Genomic DNA, 23,006 nt, shown 5'->3' with positions numbered 1-23,006 from the left:
GTGCTCCTATTGTGAGGGGACTGTACATCATACAGACACTGCAGGGTCACTGCATCTCATGTGCTCCTATTGTGAGGGGACCATTCATCATACAGACACTGCAGGGTCACTGCATCTCATGTGCTCCTATTGTGAGGGGAGCGTACATCATACAGACACTGCAGGGTCACTGCATCTCATGTGCTCCTATTGTGAGAGGACCATTCATCATACAGACACACTGCAGGGTTACTGTATCTCATGTGCTCGTGAGGTGACCGAATATCATACAGACACTGCAGGGTCACTGCATCTCATGTGCTCCTATTGTGAGAAGACCGTACGTCATACAGACACTGCATCTCATGTGCTCCTACCGTGAGGGGACCGTTTATCATACAGACACTGCATTGTTACTACATCTCATGTGATCCTATAGTGAGAGGATCGTACGTCATACAGACACTACAGGGTCACTGCATCTCATGTGCTCCTATTGTGAGGGGACCGTACATCATACAGACACTGCAGGGTCACTGCATCTCATGTGCTCCTATTGTGAGGGGACCGTACATCATACAGACACTGCAGGGTCACTGCATCTCATGTGCTCCTATTGTGAGGATTCTGCACATCACACAGACACTACAGGGTCACTGCATCTCATGTGCTCCTATTGTGAGGGGACCGTACATCATACAGACACTGCAGGATCACTGCATCTCATGTGCTCCTATTGTGAGGGGACCGTACATCATACAGACACTGCAGGGTCATTACATCTCATGTGCTCCTATTGTGAGGGGACCATACATCATACAGACACTGCAGGGTCACTGCATCTCATGTGCTCCTATTGTGAGGGGACTGTACATCATACAGACATTGCAGGATCACTGCATCTCATGTGCTCCTATTGTGAGGGGACCGTACATCATACAGACACTGCAGGGTCACTGCATCTCATGTGCTCCTATTGTGAGGGGACCGTACATCATACAGACACTGCAGGGTCACTGCATCTCATGTGCTCCTATTGTGAGGGGACCGTACATCATACAGACACTGCAGGGTCACTACATCTCATGTGCTTCTATTGTGAGGGTACCGTACATCATACAGACACTGCAGGGTCACTGCATCTCATGTGCTCCTATTGTGAGGGGACCGTACATCATACAGACACTGCTGGATCACTGCATCTCATGTGCTCCTATTGTGAGGGGACCGTACATCATACAGACACTGCAGGGTCACTGCATCTCATGTGCTCCTATTGTGAGGGGACCGTACATCATACAGACACTGCAGGGTCACTGCATCTCATGTGCTCCTATTGTGAGGGGACCGTACATCATACAGACACTGCAGGGTCACTGCATCTCATGTGCTCCTATTGTGAGGGGACCGTACATCATACAGACACTGCAGGGTCACTACATCTCATGTGCTTCTATTGTGAGGGGACCGTACATCATACAGACACTGCAGGGTCACTGCATCTCATGTGCTCCTATTGTGAGGGGACCGTACATCATACAGACACTGCAGGGTCACTGCATCTCATGTGCTTCTATTGTGAGGGGACCGTACATCATACAGACACTGCAGGATCACTGCATCTCATGTGCTCCTATTGTGAGGGGACCGTACATCATACAAACACTGCAGGGTCACTGCATCTCATGTGCTCCTATTGTGAGGGGACCGTACATCATACAGACACTGCAGGGTCACTGCATCTCATGTGCTTCTATTGTGAGGGGACCGTACATCATACAGACACTGCAGGATCACTGCATCTCATGTGCTCCTATTGTGAGGGGACCGTACATCATACAGACACTGCAGGGTCACTGCATCTCATGTGCTTCTATTGTGAGGGGACCGTACATCATACAGACACTGCAGGATCACTGCATCTCACGTGCTCCTATTGTGAGGGGACCGTACATCATACAGACACTGCAGGGTCACTGCATCTCATGTGCTTCTATTGTGAGGGGACCGTACATCATACAGACGCTGCAGGGTCACTACATCTCATGTGCTCCTATTGTGAGGGGACCGTACATCATACAGACACTGCAGGATCACTGCATCTCATGTGCTCCTATTGTGAGGGGACCGTACATCATATAGACATTGCAGGATCACTGCATCTCATGTGCTCCTATTGTGAGGGGACCGTACATCATACAGACACTGCAGGGTCACTGCATCTCATGTGCTTCTATTGTGAGGGGACCGTACATCATACAGACACTGCAGGGTCACTGCATCTCATGTGCTCCTATTGTGAGGGGACCGTACATCATACAGACACTGCAGGATCACTGCATGTCATGTGCTCCTATTGTGAGGGGACCGTACATCATACAGACACTGCAGGATCACTGCATCTCATGTGCTCCTATTGTGAGGGGACCGTACATCATATAGACATTGCAGGATCACTGCATCTCATGTGCTCCTATTGTGAGGGGACCGTACATCATACAGACACTGCAGGGTCACTGCATCTCATGTGCTTCTATTGTGAGGGGACCGTACATCATACAGACACTGCAGGGTCACTGCATCTCATGTGCTCCTATTGTGAGGGGACCGTACATCATACAGACACTGCAGGATCACTGCATGTCATGTGCTCCTATTGTGAGGGGACCGTACATCATACAGACACTGCAGGATCACTGCATCTCATGTGCTCCTATTGTGAGGGGACCGTACATCATACAGACACTGCAGGATCACTGCATCTCATGTGCTCCTATTGTGAGGGGACCGTACATCATACAAACACACTTGCGTAGAGGGATTTCCATGTTTGTAGGTGTTAACCTTGGTACAAAACCCTTTGTTCTCAGCACATCCTGGGCTATATTACAGGTACCCTGACACTGACAGAGAAAGGGTGCTCAATCACAGCACAATGGTCCCACTATCTCCGGTTTATGTATTTTGTCAGAAGCGCATATGTATATACTAAGTGAAGTGTTGCAGCTATCGCCCTCCTGGGCAACCCAAACAACAATTTCTAGAAGATTTTTCTGCCAGGCTCCCACACTTCTTATCCTCTGACATCTCCACCATCATTACAGGCGATTTCCATATAGCTCTTGACAGTCCACAATCTGTTCATGCCTCCAAACTCCTCTCTCGAACCTCCTCTCTTGGCCTCACCCAGAGGTCAGACTCCTCTACTCACCAGGAGGGCCACCGCCTTGATCTTGTGTTCACCAGACTCTGCTAAGTTTCCAAATTCATTGACACTCCTTTCCCTCTCTCTGATCACAACCTGATCACCTTTACAATCTCTTCTATTATTTTAAATTCTAGGACACTAAAACCATGCCAGCCTCCTCTAACCCGCAGAAAACTTTCCACTTCTCTGCAACAACTTCTCTCACCAATCTCTACATTTACCGCACCTGACACTGCTGTATCCCCCCTGCACCAGACCCTAGAGCAGGGATGGGGAACCTCAGACCCGAGGGCCGTATAAGGCCCGCAGAGCCACTTGATCCAGCGCGGTCAGGCTCACCTAGCCAGGGCGCCCGCTGAGATTTTGTTACTAGTGGGCGTCTGGCTTCTTACCCTCAGTAGCAGCCGGAGGCAGGAGCTCACTGGCAGTGTGCGTGTACTGCTGTGCGGTGTTATGGGAGAGATGTCATGGCTTGTCTCCCATAGTTCTGAGGAGCGAGCGGCCAGGCGGAGGGAAACCGTCCAGAAGCAGGAGCGGGTCTGGTTAGTATTGTGTTTTTTTCTTCTTCTTTTAATGTGTGTGTGTAAGCATCGCTGCTAGGGGGCATATCTAATGGGGCATAACAACTGACTGGTGGCATATTTAATGGGGCATAACAAGTGACTGGGGGCATACTTACGGGGGCATATCTACTGGGGCATAACAACTGACTGGGGATATATCAACTGGGGGCATAGCTGCTGCCTAAGTGCATAACTACTGGGGCAGGCTCATTTTTAAGTTGATAATTCTTGTATGGTCCCCGAACGATTTTATAAATACCCAAATGGCCCTTGGTAGAAAAAGGTTCCCCACTCCTGCCCTAGAGAGTGCCCTTGATGAAGTGGCTCCAGCTACCCATTACACTCCACCTAGGTTTAGATGCCAACCATGGCACTCTAAATCAACAAGACACCTACAAAAACTGTCACGTAGAGTAGAACGTCAGTGGCGTAAATCTCAGAATTCAAGTGACTTTCTCACATATAAGACTACCTACCACTCCTATCATCAGGCCCTGGACACTGCCAAACATATTTCCAATCTCTCATCTCTTATCATGCCACCAACCCCAAGCCACTTTTTAATACATTTAAATCACTTGTTTACCCTCCCTCACCTCCCCCACTAGCTACTGTCAGTGCACAAGAACTTGCTTCCTACTTCAAGGATAAGATTGATAAAATCCGAGATGAAATGGTATGCTCTAACTCAGCCAGTGACCTGCTCAATTCCCTACCTGAACCCTCTGGCACTTTCTCTTCATTTGATCCCACAAGTGAAGAGGAAATATCAACACTCTTTTCATCCTCCTACTCCACTACCTCTCCTATTGATCCTATACCCTCACAGGTCAGTAAAACTTTGTCTCCTGTGCTTATCCCACCCTTAACTAAAATCTGTAATCTCTCTCTCTCTACTGGTATCTTTCCTTTTCTGCTTAAACATGCAGTGATTACTCCCATTCTAAAAAAACACAACTCTCACCCACACGCACTCTCTAACTACCGTCCCATTTCTCAGCTACCATGTCCCTCCAAGCTACTTGCGAGACTTGCCTACACTCGCCTTACACACTTTCTTAACTCCCACAACTTATTGGACCCACTTCACTCAGGCTTTCGTGCCCAACTCTCCACAGAGATGGCACTAACCTACGTAGTGAATAATCTAGTCACTGCTAGATTAAAAATAAGAATTTACTTACCGATAATTCTATTTCTCGTAGTCCGTAGTGGATGCTGGGAACTCCGTAAGGACCATGGGGAATAGCGGCTCCGCAGGAGACTGGGCACAAATAGAAAACTTTAGGACTACCTGGTGTGCACTGGCTCCTCCCCCTATGACCCTCCTCCAAGCCTCAGTTAGGATACTGTGCCCGGAAGAGCTGACACAATAAGGAAGGATTTTGAATCCCGGGTAAGACTCATACCAGCTACACCAATCACACCGTACAACTTGTGATATGAAACCCAGTTAACAGCATGACGACAGAGGAGCCTCTGAATAGATGACTCACAACAATAACCCGATTAGTTAACAATAACTATGTACAAGTACTGCAGACAATCCGCACCTGGGATGGGCGCCCAGCATCCACTACGGACTACGAGAAATAGAATTATCGGTAAGTAAATTCTTATTTTCTCTGACGTCCTAGTGGATGCTGGGAACTCCGTAAGGACCATGGGGATTATACCAAAGCTCCCAAACGGGCGGGAGAGTGCGGATGACTCTGCAGCACCGAATGAGAAAACTCAAGGTCCTCAGCCAGGGTGTCAAATTTGTAAAATTTTACAAAAGTATTTGACCCTGACCAAGTTGCAGCTCGGCAAAGTTGTAAAGCCGAGACCCCTCGGGCAGCCGCCCAAGATGAGCCCACCTTCCTTGTGGAGTGGGCTTTTACAGATTTTGGCTGTGGCAGGCCTGCCATAGAATGCGCAAGCTGAATTGTACTACAAATCCAGCGAACAATAGTCTGCTTAGAAGCAGGAGCACCCAGCTTATTGGGTGCGTACAGGATAAACAGCGAGTCAGATTTTCTGACTCCAGCCGTCCTGGAAACATATATTTTCAGGGCCCTGACAACGTCCAGCAACTTGGAGTCCTCCAAGTCTTTCGTAGCCGCAGGCACCACAATAGGTTGGTTCAGGTGTAACGCCGAAACCACCTTAGGGAGAAACTGAGGACGAGTCCTCAATTCCGCCCTGTCCGAATGGAAAATCAGATAAGGGCTTTTACAGCATAAAGCCGCCAATTCCGACACGCGCCTGGGCCGAAGCCAGGGCCAACAGCATGACCACTTTCCACGTGAGATATTTTAAATCCACAGATTTAAGTGGTTCAAACCAATGTGATTTTAGGAACCCCAAAACTACATTGAGATCCCAAGGTGCCACTGGAGGCACAAAAGGAGGCTGTATATGCAGCACCCCCTTGACAAACGTCTGAACTTCAGGAACTGAAGCCAATTCTTTCTGGAAGAAAATCGACAGAGCCGAAATCTGAACCTTAATGGATCCCAATTTGAGGCCCATAGACACTCCTGTTTGCAGAAAATGCAGGAATCGACCCAGTTGAAATTCCTCCGTCGGGGCCTTCCTGGCCTCGCACCACGCAACATATTTCCGCCAAATGCAGTGATAATGCTTCGCGGTTACATCCTTTCTGGCTTTTAACAAAGTAGGGATGACTTCCTCTGGAATGCCTTTTTCCTTCAGGATCCGGCGTTCAACCGCCATGCCGTCAAACGCAGCCGCGGTAAGTCTTGGAATAGACAGGGTCCCTGCTGGAGCAGGTCCCTTCTTAGAGGTAAAGGCCACGGGTCCTCTGTGAGCATCTCTTGAAGTTCTGGGTACCAAGTCCTTCTTCGCCAATCCGGAACCACGAGTATAGTTCTTACTCCTCTCCGTCTTATAATTCTCAGTACCTTTGGTATGAGAGGCAGAGGATGGAACACATAGACTGACTGGTACACCCACGGCGTTACCAGAGCGTCCACAGCTATCGCCTGAGGGTCCCTTGACCTGGCGCAATATCTTTTTAGCTTTTTGTTGAGGCGGGACGCCATCATGTCCACCTTTGGTTGTTCCCAATGGTTTACAATCATGTGGAAGACTTCTGGGTGAAGTCCCCACTCTCCCGGGTGGAGGTCGTGTCTGCTGAGGAAGTCTGCTTCCCAGTTGTCCACTCCCGGAATAAACACTGCTGACAGTGCTATCACATGATTTTCCGCCCATCGGAGAATCCTTGCAGTTTCTGCCATCGCCCTCCTGCTTCTTGTGCCGCCCTGTCTGTTTACGTGGGCGACCGCCGTGATGTTGTCCGACTGGATCAACACCGGCAGGTCCTGAAGCAGAGGTCTCGCTTGGCTTAGGGCATTGTAAATGGCCCTTAGCTCCAGGATATTTATGTGAAGTGAAGTCTCCATGTTTGACCACAATCCCTGGAAATTTCTTCCCTGTGTGTCTGCTCCCCAGCCTCGAAGGCTGGCATCCGTGGTCACCAGGATCCAGTCCTGAATGCCGAATCTGCGGCCCTCTAAAAGATGAGCACTCTGCAACCACCACAGGAGAGACACCCTTGTCCTTGGAGACAGGGTTATCCGCCGATGCATCTGAAGATGCGATCCAGACCATTTGTCCAGCAGATCCCACTGGAAAGTTCTTGCGTGGAATCTGCCGAATGGAATTGCTTCGTAAGAAAACACCATTTTTCCCAGGACCTTGTGCATTGAAGCACCGATACTTGACCTGGTTTTAGGAGGTTTCTGACTAGATCGGATAATTCCCTGGCTTTCTCCTCCGGGAGAAATACCTTTTTCTGGACTGTGTCCAGAATCATCCCTAGGAACAGAAGACGTGTCGTCGGGATCAGCTGCGATTTTGGAATATTGAGAATCCAACCGTGCTGTCGTAACACTTCTTGAGATAGTGTTACCCCCACTACCAACTGTTCACTGGATCTCGCCCTTATCAGGAGATCGTCCAAGTATGGGATAATTAAAACTCCCTTCCTTCGAAGGAGTATCATCATTTCGGCCATTACCTTGGTAAAGACCCGCGGTGCCGTGGACAACCCAAACGGCAGCGTTTGGAACTGATAGTGGCAGTTCTGTACCACAAACCTGAGGTACCCTTGGTGAGAAGGGTAAATTGGGACATGTAGGTAAGCATCCTTGATGTCCAGCGACACCATATAATCCCCTTCCTCCAGGCTCGAGATAACCGCTCTCAGTAATTCCATCTTGAATTTGAACTTCTTTATGTAAGTGTTCAATGACTTTAGATTTAAAATGGGTCTCACCGAACCGTCCGGCTTCGGTACCACAAACATTGTGGAATAATACCCCTGTCCTTGTTGCAGGAGGGGTACCTTGGTTATCACCTGCTGGGAATACAGCTTGTGAATAGCTTCTAATACCGCCTCCCTGTCGGAGGGAGTTGTCGGTAAGGCAGATTTTAGGAAACGGCGTGGGGGAGACGTCTCGAATTCCAATTTGTACCCCTGAGATACTACCTGAAGGATCCAGGGATCTACCTGTGAGCGAGCCCACTGTGCGCTGAAAATTCTTGAGACGGGCCCCCACCGTACCCGAGTCCGCCTGTAGAGCCCCAGCGTCATGCTGAGGACTTGGCGGAAGCGGGGGAGGACTTCTGTTCCTGGGAACTGGCTGTTTGCTGCAGCTTTTTTCCTCTCCCTTTGCCACGTGGCAGAAAAGAGGAGCCTTTTGCCCGCTTGCCCTTATGGGGCCGAAAGGACTGTGTATGATAATACAACGTCTTCTTTTGCTGAGAGGCAACCTGGGGTAAAAACGTGGATTTCCCAGCAGTTGCCGTGGAAACCAGGTCCGACAGACCTACCCCAAATAACTCCTCCCCTTTATAAGGCAATACTTCCATATGCCTTTTAGAATCGGCATCACCTGACCACTGCCGAGTCCATAACCCTCTTCTGGCGGAAATGGACAGAGCACTTACTCTTGATGCCAGTCGGCAAATATCCCTCTGTGCATCACGCATGTATAAAAATGCATCTTTTAAATGCTCTATAGTCAGTAATATACTGTCCCTATCCAGGGTATCAATATTTTCTGTCAGGGAGTCTGACCAAGCCACCCCAGCACTGCACATCCAGGCTGAGGCGATCGCTGGTCGCAGTATAACACCAGTGTGTGTGTATACACACTTTAGCATAGTCTCCTGCTTTCTGTCAGCAGGTTCCTTAAGGGCGGCCGTATCCGGATACGGTAGTGCCACCTGTTTGGACAAGCGTGTGAGCGCTTTATCCACCCTAGGGGGTGTTTCCCAACGTGCCCTATCCTATGGCGGGAAAGGGTACGCTGCCAATAATCTCTTAGGAATTATCAGTTTTTTATCGGGAGAAATCCACGCTTCATCACACACTTCATTTAATTCCTCAGATGCAGGAAAAAACTACGGGTAGTTTTTCTCACCAAACATAATACCCTTTTTAGTGGTACCTGTGGTATTATCAGAAATGTGTAAAACATTTTTCATTGCCTCAATCATGTAACGTGTGGCCCTACTGCAGAGCTGGCCAAACCAGTCCTCGAGATCTACCAACAGTTCACATTTTCCAGACCACCTAGATGGTGCACAGGTGTAGTCATTACTAATTAAGATGTGCTGCATTCATTCCTAACTGACAATTCTACAGATCTCCAGGAGGCCTAGAAAACATGAACTGTTGGTAGATCTCGAGGACCGGTTTGGCCAGCCCTGCCCTACTGGAAGTTACATTTGTCTCCTCATCGTCGACACTGGAGTCAGTATCCGTGTTGACGTCTGTATCTGCCATCTGAGGTAGCGGGCGTTTTAGAGCCCCTGATGGCCTTTGAGACGCCTGGACAGGCACAAGCTGAGAGGCCGGCTGTCCCCTGTCGTCAAACTTCTTATGTAAAGAGTTGACACTGTCACGTAATTCCTTCCATAAGCCCATCCACTCAGGTGTCGACCCCGTTGGGGGTGACATCTCCACTACAGGCAATTGCTCCGCCTCCACATCATTTTCCTCTTCATACATGTCGACACAGACGTACCGACACACAGCAGGAATGCTCTGATAGAGGACAGGACCCCACCTAGCCCTTTGGGGAGACAGAGGGAGAGTATGCCAGCACACACCAGAGCACTATATATATACAGGGATATCACTGTATAAAGTGTTTTCCCCATAGCTGCTAATATACTGAATACTGCGCCTAAATAGTGCCCCCCCTCTCTTTTTTACCCTTTTCTGTAGTGCAGGACTGCAGGGGAGAGTCAGGGAGACGTCCTTCCAGCGGAGCTGTGAGGGAAAATGGCGCCAGTGTGCTGAAGGAGATAGCTCTGCCCCCTTTTCGGCTGACTTTTCTCCCGCTTTTATGGACAATCTGGCAGGGTTTAATGTACATCCATATAGCCCTGGGGGCTATACGTGATGTATTTTTGCCAGCCAAGGTGTACATATTGCTGCTCAGGGCGCCCCCCCCCCCAGCGCCCTGCACCCATCAGTGACCGCAGTGTGAGGTGTGCATGAGGAGCAATGGCGCACAGCTGCAGTGCTGTGCGCTACCTTGATGAAGACTGATGTCTTCTGCCGCCGATTTTCCGGACCTCTTCTTGCTTCTGGCTCTGTAAGGGGGCCGGCGGCGCGGCTCTGGGACCGGACTCCGAGGCTGGGCCTGTGTTCGATCCCTGTGGAGCTAATGGTGTCCAGTAGCCTAAGAAGCCCAAGCTGGCTGCAAGCAGGCAGGTTCGCTTCTTCTCCCCTTAGTCCCTCGTAGCAGTGAGCCTGTTGCCAGCAGGTCTCACTGAAAATAAAAAACCTAAAACTAACTTTCTTCTAAGAAGCTCAGGAGAGCCCCCTAGATTGCACCCAGCTCATCCGGGCACAAAAATCTAACTGAGGCTCGGAGGAGGGTCATAGGGGGAGGAGCCAGTGTACACCAGGAAGTCCTAAAGTTTTCTATTTGTGCCCAGTCTCCTGCGGAGCCGCTATTCCCCATGGTCCTTACGGAGTTCCCAGCATCCACTAGGACGTCAGAGAAAGGCCATTACACACTTCTTATTCTTCTAGATCTCTCTGCTGCTTTTGACACTGTTGACCACTCTCTTCTCATACAAACACTACAATCCCTAAGTCTTCAGGACACAGTCCTTACTTGCTTCTCATCCTACCTATCTAATCGCTCTTTCAGTGTTCACTTCTCTGATTCTACCTCTTCTTCTCTACCTCTATCAGTTGGAGCACCGCAGGGCTCAGTCTTGGGTCCTCTGCTGTTCTCAATCTATACCTCATCTCTTGGTAAACTAATCAGCGCCTTCGGATTTCAGTATCATTTGTACGCTGATGATTGTCAAATCTACCTAACCTCCCCAGATATATCACCATCTGTATTGGCTCGTGTCACTGAATGCCGGTCTGCCATTTCATCTTGGATGTCATCTCGCCAACTCAAACTCAACAATGCCAAAACAGAATTAATTATTTTCCCACCAGCCAAGAGTAGTTACCAACCTGATATCTCCATAACTGTTGACAGTGCGACTATCTACCCTACCCCACAAGCTCGCTGCCTAGGTGTCACCCTTTATTCTGAACTGACCTTTGTTCCACACATTCAATCTGTCTCTATATCATGTTACATGCACCTTAAAAACATATCCAAAATACGCCCTTTTCTTACACAAGACACTGCAAAAACGCTAATCCATGCTCTCATCATCTCCTGCATTGATTATTGTAATAGTCTACTTACTCGTCTTCCCAAACATAGGCTCTCACCACTACAATCCTTGGTCAGGGTCAAACACCTTTGCAAAGTTCTACAAGTTTGATACCCTGGCTGAGGAGGACCTTGAGTTTGCTCATTCGGTGCTGCAGAGTCATCCGCACTCTCCCGCCCATTTGGGAGCTTTGGTATAATCCCCATGGTCCTTACGGAGTCCCCAGCATCCACTAGGAAGTTAGAGAAAATAAGATTTTACTTACCGGTAAATCTATTTCTCGTAGTCCGTAGTGGATACTGGGCGCCCGTCCCAAGTGCGGACTTCTTCTGCAATGCTTGTATATAGTTATTGCTTAAATAAGGGTTATGTATAGTTGCATCAGGGTTGATCTGATGCTCTGTTGTTGTTCATACTGTTAACTGGGTATGTTTATCTCATGTTATACGGTGTGATTGGTGTGGCTGGTATGAATCTTGCCCTGGATTACCAAAATCCTTTCCTTGTACTGTCAGGTCTTCCGGGCACAGTTTCTCTAACTGAGGTCTGGAGGAGGGACATAGAGGGAGGAGCCAGAGCACACCAGAATCCAAATTCTTTCTTAAAGTGCCCATGTCTCCTGTGGAGCCCGTCTATTTCCCATGGTCCTTACGGAGTCCCCAGCATCCACTAGGACGTTAGAGAAATATAAAATACTTTTACTTACATACTTGGCTATTAACCAAACTGCACCATCATACATCTCCTCACTAATCTCACAATATATCCCTACCAGACCTCTCCACTCTGCATAAGATCTGCGTCTCTCATCCACATGTATTACCTGTTCCCACTCAAAATTACAGGACTTTACCCGGGCTTCACCCACTCTGTGGAATGCCCTCCCACGCACAATAAAACTTTCCTCTAGTCTCCAAACCTTTAAACGTTCCCTGAAAACTCACCTCTTCAGACAAGCCTATCAAATTCCAGACCCACCCACTTAACCTTCAATGTTTCCTATTTAATTACATCCTCTCTGTACAGTCCACATAACCTCACATATTTTGTCTTCCAACATTGCTGGGTGATCATATCATACAACCCATTAAGAACCTAGCAATCTGGGGAACCATTATGTAACAGGTAGCATCTATCCTTGTGTATCAATGCCTATTTCCCTATAGATTGTAAGCTACCTCTATGTCTGTCTGTCTTTGCCCAGTTTTGTTCTATAACTGTTGTTCTAAATGTAAAGCGCAACGGAATATGCTGCGCTATATAAGAAACTGCTAATAAATAAAATAGATAAATAAATAGTGATGGCAAAAAAAAAAAACAACATAAAGTCAGAGATCTGTGTCCAACTTTTGTTTTCGGACACCGTGAAAAACAGCGAAAGATACTCACGATAATTCCATTTCTTTACAATACTTCATGGCAGCCCTTACTATGGGTAGACACCCCCTTCTCCTTAATTAGACAGGAGTTTTCTTCCTTAGGATCCGCCCACCTTGGGTATATAGCTGTACTCCTCCCTTTCCTCCTTGTCTTTGGATGTCTCCGTATAAGAGATCCTAGAAAAAAAAAAAACACTGACATCAGTGAGGGCAATTCATGGGCTGCCAGGAAGTATTTCAAAGAAAAGGAATTTTCTAAGTATAATTGGCTGTTTTCTTTTTCCTACTTCATGGCAGCCCTTACTATGGGATATACCAAAGCCTAAACATGGGAGGGACTGCAATAATCACAGTCCACAATTCCGCAATTATGCTTAAGTCATTTTTTATTCATACCAAGATATTACTGAAACTTGGTGGGACAAAACTCATGATTGGACAGTTAAACTGGAGGGTTATACACTGTTCAGGAGAGACAGAACAAACAAACGAGGTGGAGGGGTATCTCTCTATGTAAAACCTTTTTTAAAACCTGACATAAAGGATGACATAAAGAACTGTTAATACTGTGGATTCTTTTTGGGTAGAAATTGCATGTGGGGGAAAGGGAAGTAAAAAGCTACTAATAGGGATATGCTACAAGCCGCCTGATATTAATGTGTCTGATGAGGAATTGTTACTGAAGCAAATAGAAAAAAGCGGCAGGATTAGAAGACGTAATAGTGTTAGGTGATTTTAACTATCCAGAGATTAACTGGACAAGTGATTCATGTGATACTGCTATGGGTAATAGGTTCTTAAACACAAAATGATCACTACTTACTTCAATTAATCGAGGAACCTACTAGGTACAATGCAATTTTATACCTGGTACTAATAAACAATGGGGAATTGATATACACTGCTCAAAAAAATAAAGGGAACACTTAAACAACACAATGCAACTCCAAGTCAATCACACTTCTGTGAAATCAAACTGTCCACTTAGGAAGCAACACTGATTGACAATCAATTTCACATGCTGTTGTGCAAATGGAATAGACAACAGGTGGGAATTATAGGCAATTAGCAAGACACCCCCAATAAAGGAGTTGGTCTGCAGGTGGTGACCACAGACCACTTCTCAGCCGCTATGCTTTCTGGCTGATGTTTTGGTCACTTTTGAAAGCTGGCGGTGCATTCACTCTAGTGGTAGCATGAGATGGAGTCTACAACCCACACAAGGGGCTCAGGTAGTGCAGCTCATCCAGGATGGCACATCAATGCGAGCTGTGGCAAGAAGGTTTGCTGTGTCTGTCAGCGTAGTGTGCAGAGCATGGAGGCGCTACCAGGAGACAGGCCAGTACATCAGGAGACGTGGAGGAGGCCGCAGGAGGGCAACAACCCAGCAGCAGGACTGCTACCTCCTCCTTTGTGCAAGGAGGAACAGCAGGAGCACTGCCAGAGCCCTGCAAAATGACCTCCAGCAAGCCACAAAAGTGCATGTATCTACTTAAACGATCAGAAACAGACTCCATGAGGGTGGTATGAGGGCCCGACGTTCACAGGTGGGGGTTGTGCTTACAGCCCAACACCATGCAGGACATTTGGCATTTGCCAGAGAACGCGAAGATTGGCAAATTCGCCACTGGCGCCCTGTGCTCTTCACAGATGAAAGCAGGTTCTCACTGAGCACATGTGACAGACGTGACAGAGTCTGCAGACGCCAAGGAGAACGTTCTGCTGCCTGCAACATCCTCCAGCATGACCGGTTTGGCAGTGGGTCAGTAATGGTGTGGGGTGGCATTTCTTTGGGGGGCCGCACAGCCCTCCATGTGCTCGCCAGAGGTAGCCTGACTGCCATTAGGTACCAAGATAAGATCCTCAGACCCCTTGTGAGACCATATGCGGGTGCGGTTGGCCCTGGGTTCCTCCTAATGCAAGACAATGCTAGACCTCATGTGGCTGGAGTGTCAGCAGTTCCTGCAAGATGAAGGCATTAATGCTATGGACTGGCCCGCCCGTTCCCCAGACCTGAATCCAATTGAGCACATCTGGGACATCATGTCTCGCTCCATCCACCAACGCCACGTTGCACCACAGACTGTCCAGGAGTTGGTGGATGCTTTAGTCCAGGTCTGAGAGGAGATCCCTCAGGAGACCATCTGCCACCTCATCAGGAACATGCCCAGGCGTTGTAGGGAGTTCATACAGGCACGTGGAGGCCACACACACTACTGAGCCTCATTTTGACTTGTTTTAAGGACATTACATCAAAGTTGGATCAGCCTGTACTGTGTTTTTCCACTTTAATTTTGAGTGTGACTCCAAATCCAGACCTCCATGGGTTAATAAATTTGATTTCCATTGATAATTTTTGTGCGATTTTGCTGTCAGCACATTCAACTATGTAAAGAACAAAGTATTCAATAAGAATATTTCATTCATTCAGACCTAGGATGTGTTATTTTAGTGTTCCCTTTATTTTTTTGAGCACTGTAGAATATTACAGTAGGGGAACCCATGGGAAACAGCGACTACACACTGATCACATTATATATCAGTTTTTACAAACAGCCCTATATAGGCTCTACTAAGACTCTAAACTTTAGCATCGCCAACTTTACCATGACGAGGGAAGCTTTAAGGGACAATGACTGGGATATTTTGTTTCAAGGCAAGAACACCACAAAGAAATGGGATGTATTAAAAACGCTGTTTTTGTAGTTATACTCGTAAATTCATTCCCATGGGCAGCAAATGAAGGAGCAATAATTCCAAACCAATGTGGCTTAACAATAAGATTAAGGAACTGATGGACAAAAAAAGGCGAGCATTCAAAAAGTATAAATCAGACGGGAAGGCAGAGTCATTCCAGTACAAATAGGATTTTAATACCTACCAGTAAATCCTTTTCTCTTAGTCCGTATAGGATGCTGGGGACACATTAAGAACCATGGGGTATAGATGGGATCCGCAGGAGACATGGGCACTTAAAGACTTTTAAGGGGCGTGACCTGGCTCCTCCCTCTATATCCCTCCTCCAGACTCAGTTTGGAACTGTGCCCAGGGAGACGGACATTTCGAGGAAAGGAATTATTATTATTATTATTAACAAACCAAAGCGAGCATCACACCAGCTCACGACTCAAGCATGTCGTACAACATGGCATTCAACTGAACACGTTGAACGGACATGAACAAAGTCAGCAACAAGCTGAATAAAACAGAAAACACAACTAGTGTGTAATCACAACTAATACTGCAGGTACAGTACGCACTGAGACGGGCGCCCAGCATCCTCTACGGACTAAGAGAAAAGGATTTACCGGCAGGTATTAAAATCCTATTTTCTCATACGTCCTAGAGGATGCTGGGGACACATTAAGAACCATGGGGATTATACCAAAGCTCTAAAACTGGGCGGGAGAGTGCGGACGACTCTGCAGCACCGATAGACCAAACTTGAGGTCCTCATCAGCCAAGGTATCAAACGCGTAAAACTGAGCAAACGTGTCTGACCCCGACCAAGTAGCATCTCGGCAAAGTTGCAATGCCGAGACACCCCGAGCAGCCGCCCAGGACTAACCCACCTTACTAGTAAAGTGGGCCTTCACTGATTTTAGTAACGGCAATCCTGCCGTGGAATGAACCTGCTGAATCGTATGACAGACCCAGCATGCAATAGCCTGCTTGGAAACAGGACCCACAAACTAGTTGGGAGCATACAGGGCAAACAGAGCCTCTGTTTTCCCAATCGGAGCCGTTCTGGCGACATAAACTTTCAAAGCTCTGACACATCCAGAGACTTCGATCCAACCAAAGCGTCAGTAGCCACTGGCATCACAATAGGTTGGGTCATGTGGAAAGATGAAACCACTTTCGGCAGAAAATGTTGACAAGTTCTCAACTCTGCTCTATCTTCATGAAAAATCAAAACAAGGGCTCTTGTGAGACAAGGCCGCTAACTCATACACCCGCCTTGCGGACGCCAAGGCCAGCAGGATGACCACTGTCCAAGTGAGGAATTTGAATTCCACCTTACGCAAAGGTTCAAACCAATGCGATTGCAGGAACTGCAACACTACAGTAAGACCCCAAGGGGCCACAGGAGGAACGAATGGAGGTTGGATGTGTAACACACCCTTCACAAAAGTCTGAACTTCAGGAAGGGAGGCCAAATATTTTTGAAAGAAAACTGAGAAGGCAGCAATCGGCACCTTAATGGAGCCCAATTTTTAGCCCCTTATCCACACCCGTTTGCAAAAAATGGAGAAAACGCCCCAGCTGAAAACTCCTCCGAAGGAGCCTTCCTGGATTCACACTAAGACACCAATTTACTCCAAATACGGTGGTAACGTTTCGACGCAACTCCTTTTCTGGCATGAATAAGAGTGGGGATGATCTCACAGGGAAAACCCTTGCGAGTTAGGATCTGGCGTTCAACCGCCATGCCGTCAAACGTAGTCGCTGTAAACGGGATACACGCACGGTCCTTGCTGCAAAAGGTCCTCGCAGAGAGGAATAGGCCAGGGATCTTCTACGAGCAATGCCCGAAGATCCGGATACCAAATCCTCCTCGGCCAGTCTGGGACCACGAGGAGAGCTTGAACCGTTGTTCTTCTCAAGATCTTTGGAACTCGAGGAAGTGGAGGGAAAAAATACACAGACTGAAAACACCCACGGTGTCACCAGTGCATCCACTGCCGATACTTGAGGGTCCCTGGACCTGGAACAATGCCTCTGAAGCTTCTTATTGAGCGAGACGCCATCATGTCTATATGGGGAACCCCCCAAAGATTTGTCACTACTGTGAAGACATCTCAATGGAGGCCCCACTCTCTTGGATGGAGATCGTGTCTGCTGAGGAAGTCCGCTTCCCAGTTGCCCACCCCAGAAATGAATATTGCTGACAGAGCGCATGTACACTTTTTCGCTCATCGGAGAATCTATGTGGCTTCTGCCATTGTTGCTCTACCATTTTGTCCCGCCTGTCACAATCCTGACTGTAGTTCTCGTATTTGTTGACTTACTCCTGCCATCTGTCCTGGATCCTGTGCCGTTTTTGCTCATTGAGATAAACAGCTTGTCAGCACCATGAGTTTCCTGAGTTCTGTGCCTGGAAGGTAATAATAAGAATTTACTTACCGATAATTCTATTTCTCGTAGTCCGTAGTGGATGCTGGGAACTCCGTAAGGACCATGGGGAATAGCGGCTCCGCAGGAGACTGGGCACAAAAGTAAAGCTTTAGGACTACCCGATGTGCACTGGCTCCTCCCCCTATGACCCTCCTCCAAGCCTCAGTTAGGATACTGTGCCCGGACGAGCTAACACAATAAGGAAGGATTTTGAATCCCGGGTAAGACTCATACCAGCCACACCAATCACACCGTACAACTTGTGATCTGAACCCAGTTAACAGCATGATAACAGAGGAGCCTCTGGAAAGATGGCTCACTACAACAATAACCCGATTTAGTTAACAATAACTATGTACAAGTATTGCAGACAATCCGCACCTGGGATGGGCGCCCAGCATCCACTACGGACTACGAGAAATAGAATTATCGGTAAGTAAATTCTTATTTTCTCTGACGTCCTAGTGGATGCTGGGACTCCGTAAGGACCATGGGGATTATACCAAAGCTCCCAAACGGGCGGGAGAGTGCGGATGACTCTGCAGCACCGAATGAGAGAACTCCAGGTCCTCCTCAGCCAGGGTATCAAATTTGTAGAATTTAGCAAACGTGTTTGCCCCTGACCAAGTAGCTGCTCGGCAAAGTTGTAAAGCCGAGACCCCTTGGGCAGCCGCCCAAGATGAGCCCACCTTCCTTGTGGAATGGGCATTTACTGATTTTGGCTGTAGCAGGCCTGCCACAGTATGTGCAAGCTGAATTGAACTACAAATCCAACGAGCAATAGTCTGCTTAGAAGCAGGAGCACCCAGCTTGTTGGGTGCATACAGGATAAACAGCGAGTCAGATTTTCTGACTCCAGCCGTCCTGGAAACATATATTTTCAGGGCCCTGACAACGTCTAGCAACTTGGAGTCCTCCAAGTCTCTAGTAGCCGCAGGCACTAAAATAGGTTGGTTCAGGTGAAACGCTGACACCACCTTAGGGAGAAACTGAGGACGAGTCCTCAATTCCGCCCTGTCCGAATGGAAAATCAGATAGGGGCTTTTGCAGGATAAAGCAGCCAATTCTGACACGCGCCTGGCCGAAGCCAGGGCCAACAGCACGGCCACTTTCCATGTGAGATATTTGAAATCCACAGATTTAAGCGGTTCAAACCAATGTGATTTGAGGAATCCCAAAACTACATTGAGATCCCAAGGTGCCACTGGAGGCACAAAAGGAGGCTGTATATGCAGCACTCCCTTGACAAACGTCTGAACTTCAGGAACTGAAGCCAGTTCTTTCTGGAAGAAAATCGACAGGGCCGAAATTTGAACCTTAATGGACCCCAATTTGAGGCCCATAGACACTCCTGTTTGCAGGAAATGCAGGAATCGACCCAGTTGAAATTCCTCCGTTGGGGCCTTCCTGGCCTCACACCACGCAACATATTTTCGCCAAATGCGGTGATAAAGCTTTGCGGTTACATCCTTCCTGGCTTTGATCAGGGTAGTGATGACTTCCTCCGGAATGCCTTTTTCCTTCTGGATCCGGCGTTCAACCGCCATGCCGTCAAACGCAGCCGCGGTAAGTCTTGAAACAGACAGGGTCCTTGTTGGAGCAGGTCCCTTCTTAGAGGCAGAGGCCACGGGTCCTCTGTGAGCATCTCTTGAAGTTCCGGGTACCAAGTCCTTCTTGGCCAATCCGGAGCCACGAGTATAGTTCTTACTCCTCTTCGTCTTATAATTCTCAGTACCTTGGGTATGAGAGGCAGAGGAGGAAACACATACACTGACTGGTACACCCACGGTGTTACCAGAGCGTCCACAGCTACTGCCTGAGGGTCCCTTGACCTGGCGCAATACCTGTCCAGTTTTTTGTTGAGGCGGGACGCCATCATGTCCACCTTTGGTTTTTCCCAACGGTTTACAATCATGTGGAAGACTTCTGGATGAAGTCCCCACTCTCCCGGGTGGAGGTCGTGCCTGCTGAGGAAGTCTGCTTCCCAGTTGTCCACTCCCGGAATGAACACAGCTGACAGTGCTATCACATGATTTTCCGCCCAGCGAAGAATCCTTGCAGATTCTGCCATTGCCCTCCTGTTTCTTGTGCCGCCCTGTCTGTTTACGTGGGCGACTGCCGTGATGTTGTCTAACTGGATCAACACCGGCTGACCTTGAAGCAGAGGTCTTGCTAGGCTTAGAGCATTGTAAATGGCCCTTAGCTCCAGGATATTTATGTGAAGTGATGTCTCCAGGCTTGACCACAAGCCCTGGAAATTTCTTCCCTGTGTGACTGCTCCCCAGCCTCGCAGGCTGGCATCCGTGGTCACCAGGACCCAGTCCTGAATGCCGAATCTGCGGCCCTCTAGAAGATGAGCACTCTGCAACCACCACAGGAGAGACACCCTTGTCCTTGGTGACAAGGTTATCCGCTGATGCATCTGAAGATGCGACCCGGACCATTTGTCTAGCAGATCCCACTGGAAAGTTCTTGCGTGGAATCTGCCGAATGGGATTGCTTCGTAGGAAGCCACCATTTTCCCCAGGACCTTTGTGCATTAATGCACTGACACTGGGCCTGGTTTTAGGAGGTTTCTGACTAGCTCGGATAACTCCCTGGCTTTCTCCTCCGGGAGAAACACCTTTTTCTGGACTGTGTCCAGGATCATCCCTAGGAATAGAAGACGTGTCGTCGGGATCAGCTGCGATTTTGGAATATTGAGAATCCAACCGTGCTGCCACAACACTACTTGAGATAGTGTTACCCCGACTTCCAACTGTTCCCTGGATCTTGCCCTTATCAGGAGATCGTCCAAGTAAGGGATAACTAAAACTTCCTTCCTTCGAAGGAGTATCATCATTTCGGCCATTACCTTGGTAAAGACCCGGGGTGCCGTGGACAATCCAAAACGGCAGCGTCTGAAACTGATAGTGACAGTTCTGTACCACAAACCTGAGGTACCCTTGGTGAGAAGGGTAAATTGGGACATGGAGGTAAGCATCCTTGATGTCCAGAGACACCATATAATCCCCTTCTTCCAGGTTCGCAATCACTGCTCTGAGTGACTCCATCTTGAATTTGAACCTCTGTATGTAAGTGTTCATGGATTTTAGATTTAAAAATCGGTCTCACCGAGCCGTCCGGCTTCGGTACCACAAACAACGTGGAATAATACCCCTTTCCCTGTTGCAGGAGGGGTACCTTGATTATCACCTGCTGGGAATACAGCTTGTGAATGGCTTCCAATACCGCCTCCCTGTCGGAGGGAGACATCGGTAAAGCAGACTTGAGGAAACGGCGAGGGGGCGACGTCTCGAATTCCAATTCGTACCCCTGAGATACCACCTGAAGGATCCAGGGGTCCACTTGCGAGTGAGCCCACTGCGCGCTGAAAATTTTGAGACGGGCCCCCACCGTGCCTGAGTCCGCTTGTAAAACCCCAGCGTCATGCTGAGGACTTGGCAGAGGCGGGAGAGGGCTTCTGTTCCTGGGAACTGGCTGTTTGCTGCAGCCTTTTCCCTCTCCCCTGCCACGGGGCAGAAAGGAGGAACCTTTTGCCCGCTTGCCCTTATGGGGACGAAAGGACTGCGCCTGATAATACGGCGTCTTCTTCTATTGATAGGCTACCTGGGGTAAAAATGTGGATTCCCCAGCAGTTGCCGTGGCTACCAGGTCTGATAGACCTACCCCAAATAACTCCTCCCCTTTATAAGGCAATACTTCCATATGCCTTTTGGAATCCGCATCCCCTGACCACTGTCGTGTCCATAACCCTCTTCTGGCAGAAATAGACAGCGCACTTACTCTTGATGCCAGTCGGCAGATATCCCTCTGTGCATCACGCATATATAGAAATGCATCTTTTAAATGCTCTATAGTCAGTAATATACTGTCCCTGTCTAGGGTATCAATATTGTCCGTCAGGGAATCCGACCAAGCCACCCCAGCACTGCACATCCAGTCTGAGGCGATTGCTGGTCGCAGTATAACACCCGTGTGAGTGTATATACATTTTAGGATATTCTCCTGCCTTCTGTCAGCAGGTTCCTTAAGGGCGGCCGTCTCAGGAGAGGGTAGCGCCACCTGTTTAGACAAGCGTGTGAGCGCTTTATCCACCCTAGGGGGTGTTTCTCAACGTGCCCTATCCTCTGGCGGGAAAGGGTATGATGCCAATAACCTTTTAGGAATTATCAGTTTTTTATTGGGGGAAACCCACGCTTCATCACACACCTCATTTAATTCCTCAGATGCAGGAAAAACTACAGGCAGTTTTTTCTCGCCAAACATAATACCCTTTTTAGTGGTACTTGTATTATCAGAAATATGTAAAACATTTTTCATTGCCTCAATCATGTAACGTGTGGCCCTACTGGAAGTTACATTCGTCTCTTCATCGTCGACACTGGAGTCAGTATCCGTGTCGGCGTCTGTGTCTGCCATCTGAGGTAACGGGCGCTTTAGAGCCCCTGATGGCCTTTGAGACGCCTGGACAGGCACAAGCTGAGTAGCCGGCTGTCTCATGTCGTCAACTGTCTTTTGTAAAGAGCTGACACTGTCACGTAATTCCTTCCATAAGCCCATCCACTCAGGTGTCGACTCCCTAGGGGGTGACATCTCTATTACAGGCAATTGCTCCGCCTCCACATAATTTTCCTCCTCAAACATGTCGACACAATCGTACAATGCTCTGATAGAGGACAGGACCCAACTAGCCCTTTGGGGAGACAGAGGGATTGTATGCCAGCACATACCAGAGCGCTATATATATATATACAGGGATACCACTATATAATGTGTTTTTCCCCTTATAGCTGCTGGTATTATCAGAACTGCGCCAAATTAGTGCCCCCCCTCTCTTTTTTACCCTTTTCTGTAGTACAGGACTGCAGGGGAGAGTCAGGGAGACGTCCTTCCAGCGGAGCTGTGATGGAAAATGGCGCCAGTGTGCTGAGGAGATAGGCTCCGCCCCCTTCTCGGCTGACTTTTCTCCCGCTTTTTGCTGTATTCTGGCAGGGGTTAAAATACATCCATATAGCCCTGGGGGTTATATGTGGTGTATTTTCGCCAGCC

At 48.3% G+C, this 23,006-nt stretch overlaps 1 protein-coding gene across 4 annotated transcripts in view; it reads right to left on the bottom strand.

Moving 5' to 3' along the window:
- The window catches only part of LOC135054648 (zinc finger protein 268-like), a 247,646-nt gene that overhangs the window by 38,704 nt on the left and 185,936 nt on the right, over positions 1-23,006 (bottom strand). For 2 of the 4 annotated variants that reach the window (XM_063957882.1, XM_063957884.1), the window contains exon 2: positions 12,847-13,013. The exons of the other annotated variants lie outside the window; for them this stretch is intronic. The gene's annotated coding sequence lies outside the window, so the exon portion shown is untranslated. The remainder of the gene's footprint in view (positions 1-12,846; positions 13,014-23,006) is intronic. 4 annotated transcript variants of the gene reach the window in all.

This window comes from Pseudophryne corroboree, chromosome 3, assembly GCF_028390025.1.
Source record: "Pseudophryne corroboree isolate aPseCor3 chromosome 3, aPseCor3.hap2, whole genome shotgun sequence".
Classification (NCBI taxonomy): domain Eukaryota; kingdom Metazoa; phylum Chordata; class Amphibia; order Anura; family Myobatrachidae; genus Pseudophryne; species Pseudophryne corroboree.
The sequence above is the reverse complement of the archived record's forward strand: the minus strand, read 5'-3'. Positions and strand labels throughout refer to the sequence as shown.